Source organism: Canis lupus, chromosome 19, assembly GCF_048164855.1.
Source record: "Canis lupus baileyi chromosome 19, mCanLup2.hap1, whole genome shotgun sequence".
Taxonomy (NCBI): domain Eukaryota; kingdom Metazoa; phylum Chordata; class Mammalia; order Carnivora; family Canidae; genus Canis; species Canis lupus.
Genome location: NC_132856.1, coordinates 548,927 through 561,468, shown reverse-complemented (window position 1 = coordinate 561,468; position 12,542 = coordinate 548,927).

Genomic DNA, 12,542 nt, shown 5'->3' with positions numbered 1-12,542 from the left:
TTCTCACATATGGAACTTAGTATGTAGCACAGGTCTACCCCAGGAATTACTGGGAAATCGCTGGATTGAGCTTGGAGGCACTAGTCTTGTGTGCCGGGAGATTCCAGTTACCTCTCCCAACACTTCGGTGAAGCAGCGAGCCTAGGCCTTTTGGAAGCGAAAGGTAGCTGCAGGCTGGAGGTAGGGTTACAGGCCATAAGCTCAATTCTCAGAAGTGGGTATGCATGGGAGGCAGATGTCTGCTACCCACTCGGACATGCGAGTGGGAACCTAGCTACACTCTGATGAAGAAGGACTTTGGAAATCGCTGTATTCAACTCAGATACACGTGGGTTCAGGCACAACGATTCCACATGCTTTTCTCACAACCTTTCCCTGCCACTAACATGAGGACGTTAGCAGCTCCTTCTACTGTCAAGCAGGATGCGGGAGGGTTGTGCCCTGTCCTTAGCTCTCACAGGGAAGCATGCCTTGAAGCCAGCTGTCAACTAGCTGCATTCTTATGGCAGGGTGAAGGTAGCAGTATTCTGAGACAGGAGGTTCCCAGATTACCACTCTACTGCACCTGGAGATACCCTCCAGGTCTGCATTGTTAACTTGCGTCTCAGAGGCCTCTGGCAAACGTCTCTGGTGAAGACGTGCGAAACTCACTCTGCAGGCAGTGTGGAACTGTGAGGGACTGTGGGTGAGCTCAACTCTCAGAAGTAAGATGTTTTTGGACAAGGCGTTCAGCTACCTACTCACGTATGGAACTTAGTATGTCGCACCAGTCTACCCAGGAATTACTGGGAAATCGCTTGATTGATCTTGGAGGCACTCGTCTTGTGTGCCGGGAGATTCCAGTTACCTCTCCCAACACTTGCGTCAAGCAGCGAGCCTAGGCCTTTTGGAAGCGAAAGGTAGCTCCAGGCAGGAGGTAGGGTTACAGGCCATAAGCTCAACTCTCAGAAGTGGGTATGCATGGGAGGGAGATGTATGCTACCCACTCGGACATGCGAGTGGGAACCTAGCTACACTCTGATGAAGAAGGACTTTGGAAATCGCTGTATTCAACTCAGATACACGTGGGTTCAGGCACAACGATTCCACATGCTTTTCTCACAACCTTTCCCTGCCACTAACATGAGGACGTTAGCAGCTCCTTCTACTGTCAAGCAGGATGCGGGAGGGTTGTGCCCTGTCCTTAGCTCTCACAGGGAAGCATGCCTTGAAGCCAGCTGTCAACTAGCTGCATTCTTATGGCAGGGTGAAGGTAGCAGTATTCTGAGACAGGAGGTTCCCAGATTACCACTCTACTGCACCTGGAGATACCCTCCAGGTCTGCATTGTTAACTTGCGTCTCAGAGGCCTCTGGCAAAAGTCTCTGGTGAAGACGTGGGAAACTCACTCTGCAGGCAGTGTGGAACTGTGAGGGACAGAGGGTGAGCTCAACTCTCAGAAGTAAGATGTTTTTGGACAAGGCGTTCAACTACCTACTCACGTATGGAACTTAGTATGTAGCACCAGTCTACCCCAGGAATTACTAGGAAATCGCTTGATTGAGCTTGGAGGCACTCGTCTTGTGTGCCGGGAGATTCCAGTTACCTCTCCCAACACTTGCGTCAAGCAGCGAGCCTAGGCCTTTTGGAAGCGAAAGGTAGCGGCAGGCAGGATGTAGGGTTACAGGCCATGAGCTCAACTCTCAGAAGTGTGTATGCATGGGAGGCAAATGTCTGCTACCCACTCGGACATGGGAGTTGGAACCTAGCTACACTCCTATTGAAGAAGGATGTTGGAAATCGCTGTATTCAACTCAGATACACGGGAGTTCAGGCCCAATGCTTACACATGCTTTTCCCACAACCAATCCCAGCCACTAACATAAGGAGGTTAGCAGGTACGTCTACAGTCAGGCAGGATGCGGGAGGCTTCTGCCCTGTCCTCAGCTCTCACAGGGAAGCATGCCTAGAAGCCAGCTCTCAACTAGCTGCATTCTTATGACAGTGTGAAGGTAGCAGTATTCTGAGTAAGGAGGTTCCCAGATTACCACTCTACTGCACCTGGAGATACCGTCCAGGTCTGCATTGTTAACTTGCGTCTCAGAGGCCTCTGGCAAAAGTCTCTGGTGAAGACGTGGGAAACTCACTCTGCAGGCAGTGTGGAACTGTGAGGGAATGAGGGTGAGCTCAACTCTCAGAAGTAAGATGATTTTGGACAAGGCGTTCAGCTACCTTCTCACATATGGAACTTAGTATGTAGCACCAGTCTACCCCAGGAATTACTGGGAAATCGCTGGATTGAGCTTGGAGGCACTAGTCTTGTGTGCCGGGAGATTCCAGTTACCTCTCCCAACACTTCGGTGAAGCAGCGAGCCTAGGCCTTTTGGAAGCGAAAGGTAGCTGCAGGCTGGAGGTAGGGTTACAGGCCATAAGCTCAATTCTCAGAAGTGGGTATGCATGGGAGGCAGATGTCTGCTACCCACTCGGACATGCGAGTGGGAACCTAGCTACACTCTGATGAAGAAGGACTTTGGAAATCGCTGTATTCAACTCAGATACACGTGGGTTCAGGCACAACGATTCCACATGCTTTTCTCACAACCTTTCCCTGCCACTAACATGAGGACGTTAGCAGCTCCTTCTACAGTCAAGCAGGATGCGGGAGGGTTGTGCCCTGTCCTTAGCTCTCACAGGGAAGCATGCCTTGAAGCCAGCTGTCAACTAGCTGCATTCTTATGGCAGGGTGAAGGTAGCAGTATTCTGAGACAGGAGGTTCCCAGATTACCACTCTACTGCACCTGGAGATACCCTCCAGGTCTGCATTGTTAACTTGCGTCTCAGAGGCCTCTGGCAAACGTCTCTGGTGAAGACGTGGTAAACTCACTCTGCAGGCAGTGTGGAACTGTGAGGGACTGTGGGTGAGCTCAACTCTCAGAAGTAAGATGTTTTTGGACAAGGCGTTCAACTACCTACTCACGTATGGAACTTAGTATGTAGCACCAGTCTACCCAGGAATTACTAGGAAATCGCTGGATTGAGCTTGGAGGCACTCGTCTTGTGTGCCGGGAGATTCCAGTTACCTCTCCCAACACTTGCGTCAAGCAGCGAGCCTAGGCCTTTTGGAAGCGAAAGGTAGCTGCAGGCAGGAGGTAGGGTTACAGGCCATAAGCTCAACTCTCAGAAGTGGGTATGCATGGGAGGGAGATGTCTGCTACCCACTCGGACATGCGAGTGGGAACCTAGCTACACTCTGATGAAGAAGGACTTTGGAAATCGCTGTATTCAACTCAGATACACGTGGGTTCAGGCACAACGATTCCACATGCTTTTCTCACAACCTTTCCCTGCCACTAACATGAGGACGTTAGCAGCTCCTTCTACTGTCAAGCAGGATGCGGGAGGGTTGTGCCCTGTCCTTAGCTCTCACAGGGAAGCATGCCTTGAAGCCAGCTGTCAACTAGCTGCATTCTTATGGCAGGGTGAAGGTAGCAGTATTCTGAGACAGGAGGTTCCCAGATTACCACTCTACTGCACCTGGAGATACCCTCCAGGTCTGCATTGTTAACTTGCGTCTCAGAGGCCTCTGGCAAACGTCTCTGGTGAAGACGTGCGAAACTCACTCTGCAGGCAGTGTGGAACTGTGAGGGACTGTGGGTGAGCTCAACTCTCAGAAGTAAGATGTTTTTGGACAAGGCGTTCAGCTACCTACTCACGTATGGAACTTAGTATGTCGCACCAGTCTACCCAGGAATTACTGGGAAATCGCTTGATTGATCTTGGAGGCACTCGTCTTGTGTGCCGGGAGATTCCAGTTACCTCTCCCAACACTTGCGTCAAGCAGCGAGCCTAGGCCTTTTGGAAGCGAAAGGTAGCTGCAGGCAGGAGGTAGGGTTACAGGCCATAAGCTCAACTCTCAGAAGTGGGTATGCATGGGAGGCAGATGTATGCTACCCACTCGGACATGCGAGTGGGAACCTAGCTACACTCTGATGAAGAAGGACTTTGGAAATCGCTGTATTCAACTCAGATACACGTGGGTTCAGGCACAACGATTCCACATGCTTTTCTCACAACCTTTCCCTGCCACTAACATGAGGACGTTAGCAGCTCCTTCTACTGTCAAGCAGGATGCGGGAGGGTTGTGCCCTGTCCTTAGCTCTCACAGGGAAGCATGCCTTGAAGCCAGCTGTCAACTAGCTGCATTCTTATGGCAGGGTGAAGGTAGCAGTATTCTGAGACAGGAGGTTCCCAGATTACCACTCTACTGCACCTGGAGATACCCTCCAGGTCTGCATTGTTAACTTGCGTCTCAGAGGCCTCTGGCAAAAGTCTCTGGTGAAGACGTGGGAAACTCACTCTGCAGGCAGTGTGTAACTGTGAGGGACTGAGGGTGAGCTCAACTCTCAGAAGTAAGATATTTTGGACAAGGCGTTCAACTACCTACTCACGTATGGAACTTAGTATGTAGCACCAGTCTACCCCAGGAATTACTAGGAAATCGCTTGATTGAGCTTGGAAGCACTCGTCTTGTGTGCCGGGAGATTCCAGTTACCTCTCCCAACACTTGCGTCAAGCAGCGAGCCTAGGCCTTTTGGAAGCGAAAGGTAGCGGCAGGCAGGATGTAGGGTTACAGGCCATGAGCTCAACTCTCAGAAGTGTGTATGCATGGGAGGCAAATGTCTGCTACCCACTCGGACATGGGAGTTGGAACCTAGCTACACTCCTATTGAAGAAGGATGTTGGAAATCGCTGTATTCAACTCAGATACACGGGAGTTCAGGCCCAATGCTTACACATGCTTTTCCCACAACCAATCCCAGCCACTAACATAAGGAGGTTAGCAGGTACGTCTACAGTCAGGCAGGATGCGCGAGGCTTCTGCCCTGTCCTCAGCTCTCACAGGGAAGCATGCCTAGAAGCCAGCTCTCAACTAGCTGCATTCTTATGACAGTGTGAAGGTAGCAGTATTCTGAGTAAGGAGGTTCCCAGATTACCACTCTACTGCACCTGGAGATACCGTCCAGGTCTGCATTGTTAACTTGCGTCTCAGAGGCCTCTGGCAAAAGTCTCTGGTGAAGACGTGGGAAACTCACTCTGCAGGCAGTGTGGAACTGTGAGGGACTGAGGGTGAGCTCAACTCTAAGCAGTAAGATGATTTTGGACAAGGCGTTCAGCTACCTTCTCACATATGGAACTTAGTATGTAGCACAGGTCTACCCCAGGAATTACTGGGAAATCGCTGGATTGAGCTTGGAGGCACTAGTCTTGTGTGCCGGGAGATTCCAGTTACCTCTCCCAACACTTCGGTGAAGCAGCGAGCCTAGGCCTTTTGGAAGCGAAAGGTAGCTGCAGGCTGGAGGTAGGGTTACAGGCCATAAGCTCAATTCTCAGAAGTGGGTATGCATGGGAGGCAGATGTCTGCTACCCACTCGGACATGCGAGTGGGAACCTAGCTACACTCTGATGAAGAAGGACTTTGGAAATCGCTGTATTCAACTCAGATACACGTGGGTTCAGGCACAACGATTCCACATGCTTTTCTCACAACCTTTCCCTGCCACTAACATGAGGACGTTAGCAGCTCCTTCTACAGTCAAGCAGGATGCGGGAGGGTTGTGCCCTGTCCTTAGCTCTCACAGGGAAGCATGCCTTGAAGCCAGCTGTCAACTAGCTGCATTCTTATGGCAGGGTGAAGGTAGCAGTATTCTGAGACAGGAGGTTCCCAGATTACCACTCTACTGCACCTGGAGATACCCTCCAGGTCTGCATTGTTAACTTGCGTCTCAGAGGCCTCTGGCAAAAGTCTCTGGTGAAGACGTGGGAAACTCACTCTGCAGGCAGTGTGGAACTGTGAGGGACTGAGGGTGAGCTCAACTCTCAGAAGTAAGATGTTTTTGGACAAGGCGTTCAACTACCTACTCACGTATGGAACTTAGTATGTAGCACCAGTCTACCCCAGGAATTACTAGGAAATCGCTTGATTGAGCTTGGAGGCACTCGTCTTGTGTGCCGGGAGATTCCAGTTACCTCTCCCAACACTTGCGTCAAGCAGCGAGCCTAGGCCTTTTGGAAGCGAAAGGTAGCGGCAGGCAGGATGTAGGGTTACAGGCCATGAGCTCAACTCTCAGAAGTGTGTATGCATGGGAGGCAAATGTCTGCTACCCACTCGGACATGGGAGTTGGAACCTAGCTACACTCCTATTGAAGAAGGATGTTGGAAATCGCTGTATTCAACTCAGATACACGGGAGTTCAGGCCCAATGCTTACACATGCTTTTCCCACAACCAATCCCAGCCACTAACATAAGGAGGTTAGCAGGTACGTCTACAGTCAGGCAGGATGCGGGAGGCTTCTGCCCTGTCCTCAGCTCTCACAGGGAAGCATGCCTAGAAGCCAGCTCTCAACTAGCTGCATTCTTATGACAGTGTGAAGGTAGCAGTATTCTGAGTAAGGAGGTTCCCAGATTACCACTCTACTGCACCTGGAGATACCGTCCAGGTCTGCATTGTTAACTTGCGTCTCAGAGGCCTCTGGCAAAAGTCTCTGGTGAAGACGTGGGAAACTCACTCTGCAGGCAGTGTGGAACTGTGAGGGAATGAGGGTGAGCTCAACTCTCAGAAGTAAGATGATTTTGGACAAGGCGTTCAGCTACCTTCTCACATATGGAACTTAGTATGTAGCACCAGTCTACCCCAGGAATTACTGGGAAATCGCTGGATTGAGCTTGGAGGCACTAGTCTTGTGTGCCGGGAGATTCCAGTTACCTCTCCCAACACTTCGGTGAAGCAGCGAGCCTAGGCCTTTTGGAAGCGAAAGGTAGCTGCAGGCTGGAGGTAGGGTTACAGGCCATAAGCTCAATTCTCAGAAGTGGGTATGCATGGGAGGCAGATGTCTGCTACCCACTCGGACATGCGAGTGGGAACCTAGCTACACTCTGATGAAGAAGGACTTTGGAAATCGCTGTATTCAACTCAGATACACGTGGGTTCAGGCACAACGATTCCACATGCTTTTCTCACAACCTTTCCCTGCCACTAACATGAGGACGTTAGCAGCTCCTTCTACAGTCAAGCAGGATGCGGGAGGGTTGTGCCCTGTCCTTAGCTCTCACAGGGAAGCATGCCTTGAAGCCAGCTGTCAACTAGCTGCATTCTTATGGCAGGGTGAAGGTAGCAGTATTCTGAGACAGGAGGTTCCCAGATTACCACTCTACTGCACCTGGAGATACCCTCCAGGTCTGCATTGTTAACTTGCGTCTCAGAGGCCTCTGGCAAACGTCTCTGGTGAAGACGTGGGAAACTCACTCTGCAGGCAGTGTGGAACTGTGAGGGACTGTGGGTGAGCTCAACTCTCAGAAGTAAGATGTTTTTGGACAAGGCGTTCAACTACCTACTCACGTATGGAACTTAGTATGTAGCACCAGTCTACCCCAGGAATTACTAGGAAATCGCTTGATTGAGCTTGGAGGCACTCGTCTTGTGTGCCGGGAGATTCCAGTTACCTCTCCCAACACTTGCGTCAAGCAGCGAGCCTAGGCCTTTTGGAAGCGAAAGGTAGCGGCAGGCAGGATGTAGGGTTACAGGCCATGAGCTCAACTCTCAGAAGTGTGTATGCATGGGAGGCAAATGTCTGCTACCCACTCGGACATGGGAGTTGGAACCTAGCTACACTCCTATTGAAGAAGGATGTTGGAAATCGCTGTATTCAACTCAGATACACGGGAGTTCAGGCCCAATGCTTACACATGCTTTTCCCACAACCAATCCCAGCCACTAACATAAGGAGGTTAGCAGGTACGTCTACAGTCAGGCAGGATGCGGGAGGCTTCTGCCCTGTCCTCAGCTTTCACAGGGAAGCATGCCTAGAAGCCAGCTCTCAACTAGCTGCATTCTTATGACAGTGTGAAGGTAGCAGTATTCTGAGTAAGGAGGTTCCCAGATTACCACTCTACTGCACCTGGAGATACCGTCCAGGTCTGCATTGTTAACTTGCGTCTCAGAGGCCTCTGGCAAAAGTCTCTGGTGAAGACGTGGGAAACTCACTCTGCAGGCAGTGTGGAACTGTGAGGGAATGAGGGTAAGCTCAACTCTCAGAAGTAAGATGATTTTGGACAAGGCGTTCAGCTACCTTCTCACATATGGAACTTAGTATGTAGCACCAGTCTAACCCAGGAATTACTGGGAAATCGCTGGATTGAGCTTGGAGGCACTCGTCTTGTGTGCCGGGAGATTCCAGTTACCTCTCCCAACACTTCGGTGAAGCAGCGAGCCTAGGCCTTTTGGAAGCGAAAGGTAGCTGCAGGCTGGAGGTAGGGTTACAGGCCATAAGCTCAATTCTCAGAAGTGGGTATGCATGGGAGGCAGATGTCTGCTACCCACTCGGACATGCGAGTGGGAACCTAGCTACACTCTGATGAAGAAGGACTTTGGAAATCGCTGTATTCAACTCAGATACACGTGGGTTCAGGCACAACGATTCCACATGCTTTTCTCACAACCTTTCCCTGCCACTAACATGAGGACGTTAGCAGCTCCTTCTACAGTCAAGCAGGATGCGGGAGGGTTGTGCCCTGTCCTTAGCTCTCACAGGGAAGCATGCCTTGAAGCCAGCTGTCAACTAGCTGCATTCTTATGGCAGGGTGAAGGTAGCAGTATTCTGAGACAGGAGGTTCCCAGATTACCACTCTACTGCACCTGGAGATACCCTCCAGGTATGCATTGTTAACTTGCGTCTCAGAGGCCTCTGGCAAACGTCTCTGGTGAAGACGTGCGAAACTCACTCTGCAGGCAGTGTGGAACTGTGAGGGACTGTCGGTGAGCTCAACTCTCAGAAGTAAGATGTTTTTGGACAAGGCGTTCAACTACCTACTCACGTATGGAACTTAGTATGTAGCACCAGTCTACCCAGGAATTACTAGGAAATCGCTGGATTGAGCTTGGAGGCACTCGTCTTGTGTGCCGGGAGATTCCAGTTACCTCTCCCAACACTTGCGTCAAGCAGCGAGCCTAGGCCTTTTGGAAGCGAAAGGTAGCTGCAGGCAGGAGGTAGGGTTACAGGCCATAAGCTCAACTCTCAGAAGTGGGTATGCATGGGAGGCAGATGTATGCTACCCACTCGGACATGCGAGTGGGAACCTAGCTACACTCTGTTGAAGAAGGACTTTGGAAATCGCTGTATTCAACTCAGATACACGTGGGTTCAGGCACAACGATTCCACATGCTTTTCTCACAACCTTTCCCTGCCACTAACATGAGGACGTTAGCAGCTCCTTCTACTGTCAAGCAGGATGCGGGAGGGTTGTGCCCTGTCCTTAGCTCTCACAGGGAAGCATGCCTTGAAGCCAGCTGTCAACTAGCTGCATTCTTATGGCAGGGTGAAGGTAGCAATATTCTGAGACAGGAGGTTCCCAGATTACCACTCTACTGCACCTGGAGATACCCTCCAGGTCTGCATTGTTAACTTGCGTCTCAGAGGCCTCTGGCAAAAGTCTCTGGTGAAGACGTGGGAAACTCACTCTGCAGGCAGTGTGGAACTGTGAGGGACTGAGGGTGAGCTCAACTCTCAGAAGTAAGATGATTTTGGACAAGGCGTTCAACTACCTACTCACGTATGGAACTTAGTATGTAGCACCAGTCTACCCCAGGAATTACTAGGAAATCGCTTGATTGAGCTTGGAGGCACTCGTCTTGTGTGCCGGGAGATTCCAGTTACCTCTCCCAACACTTGCGTCAAGCAGCGAGCCTAGGCCTTTTGGAAGCGAAAGGTAGCGGCAGGCAGGATGTAGGGTTACAGGCCATGAGCTCAACTCTCAGAAGTGTGTATGCATGGGAGGCAAATGTCTGCTACCCACTCGGACATGGGAGTTGGAACCTAGCTACACTCCTATTGAAGAAGGATGTTGGAAATCGCTGTATTCAACTCAGATACACGGGAGTTTAGGCCCAATGCTTACACATACTTTTCCCACAACCAATCCCAGCCACTAACATAAGGAGGTTAGCAGGTACGTCTACAGTCAGGCAGGATGCGGGAGGCTTCTGCCGTGTCCTCAGCTCTCACAGGGAAGCATGCCTAGAAGCCAGCTCTCAACTAGCTGCATTCTTATGACAGTGTGAAGGTAGCAGTATTCTGAGTAAGGAGGTTCCCAGATTACCACTCTCCGGCACCTGGAGATACCGTCCAGGTCTGCATTGTTAACTTGCGTCTCAGAGGCCTCTGGCAAAAGTCTCTGGTGAAGACGTGGGAAACTCACTCTGCAGGCAGTGTGGAACTGTGAGGGACTGAGGGTGAGCTCAACTCTAAGCAGTAAGATGATTTTGGACAAGGCGTTCAGCTACCTTCTCACATATGGAACTTAGTATGTAGCACCAGTCTACCCCAGGAATTACTGGGAAATCGCTGGATGGAGCTTGGAGGCACTAGTCTTGTGTGCCGGGAGATTCCAGTTACCTCTCTCAACACTTCGGTGAAGCAGCGAGCCTAGGCCTTTTGGAAGCGAAAGGTAGCTCCAGGCAGGAGGTAGGGTTACAGGCCATAAGCTCAACTCTCAGAAGTGGGTATGCATGGGAGGGAGATGTATGCTACCCACTCGGACATGCGAGTGGGAACCTAGCTACACTCTGATGAAGAAGGACTTTGGAAATCGCTGTATTCAACTCAGATACACGTGGGTTCAGGCACAACGATTCCACATGCTTTTCTCACAACCTTTCCCTGCCACTAACATGAGGACGTTAGCAGCTCCTTCTACAGTCAAGCAGGATGCGGGAGGGTTGTGCCCTGTCCTTAGCTCTCACAGGGAAGCATGCCTTGAAGCCAGCTGTCAACTAGCTGCATTCTTATGGCAGGGTGAAGGTACCAGTATTCTGAGACAGGAGGTTCCCAGATTACCACTCTACTGCACCTGGAGATACCCTCCAGGTCTGCATTGTTAACTTGCGTCTCAGAGGCCTCTGGCAAACGTCTCTGGTGAAGACGTGCGAAACTCACTCTGCAGGCAGTGTGGAACTGTGAGGGACTGTGGGTGAGCTCAACTCTCAGAAGTAAGATGTTTTTGGACAAGGCGTTCAGCTACCTACTCACGTATGGAACTTAGTATGTAGCACAAGTCTACCCAGGAATTACTGGGAAATCGCTTGATTGAGCTTGGAGGCACTCGTCTTGTGTGCCGGGAGATTCCAGTTACCTCTCCCAACACTTGCGTCAAGCAGCGAGCCTAGGCCTTTTGGAAGCGAAAGGTAGCTGCAGGCAGGAGGTAGGGTTACAGGCCATAAGCTCAACTCTCAGAAGTGGGTATGCATGGGAGGGAGATGTATGCTACCCACTCGGACATGCGAGTGGGAACCTAGCTACACTCTGATGAAGAAGGACTTTGGAAATCGCTGTATTCAACTCAGATACACGTGGGTTCAGGCACAACGATTCCACATGCTTTTCTCACAACCTTTCCCTGCCACTAACATGAGGACGTTAGCAGCTCCTTCTACTGTCAAGCAGGATGCGGGAGGGTTGTGCCCTGTCCTTAGCTCTCACAGGGAAGCATGCCTTGAAGCCAGCTGTCAACTAGCTGCATTCTTATGGCAGGGTGAAGGTAGCAGTATTCTGAGACAGGAGGTTCCCAGATTACCACTCTACTGCACCTGGAGATACCCTCCAGGTCTGCATTGTTAACTTGCGTCTCAGAGGCCTCTGGCAAAAGTCTCTGGTGAAGACGTGGGAAACTCACTCTGCAGGCAGTGTGGAACTGTGAGGGACTGAGGGTGAGCTCAACTCTCAGAAGTAAGATGTTTTTGGACAAGGCGTTCAACTACCTACTCACGTATGGAACTTAGTATGTAGCACCAGTCTACCCCAGGAATTACTAGGAAATCGCTTGATTGAGCTTGGAGGCACTCGTCTTGTGTGCCGGGAGATTCCAGTTACCTCTCCCAACACTTGCGTCAAGCAGCGAGCCTAGGCCTTTTGGAAGCGAAAGGTAGCGGCAGGCAGGATGTAGGGTTACAGGCCATGAGCTCAACTCTCAGAAGTGTGTATGCATGGGAGGCAAATGTCTGCTACCCACTCGGACATGGGAGTTGGAACCTAGCTACACTCCTATTGAAGAAGGATGTTGGAAATCGCTGTATTCAACTCAGATACACGGGAGTTCAGGCCCAATGCTTACACATGCTTTTCCCACAACCAATCCCAGCCACTAACATAAGGAGGTTAGCAGGTACGTCTACAGTCAGGCAGGATGCGGGAGGCTTCTGCCCTGTCCTCAGCTCTCACAGGGAAGCATGCCTAGAAGCCAGCTCTCAACTAGCTGCATTCTTATGACAGTGTGAAGGTAGCAGTATTCTGAGTAAGGAGGTTCCCAGATTACCACTCTCCTGCACCTGGAGATACCGTCCAGGTCTGCATTGTTAACTTGCGTCTCAGAGGCCTCTGGCAAAAGTCTCTGGTGAAGACGTGGGAAACTCACTCTGCAGGCAGTGTGGAACTGTGAGGGACTGAGGGTGAGCTCAACTCTCAGCAGTAAGATGATTTTGGACAAGGCGTTCAGCTACCTTCTCACATATGG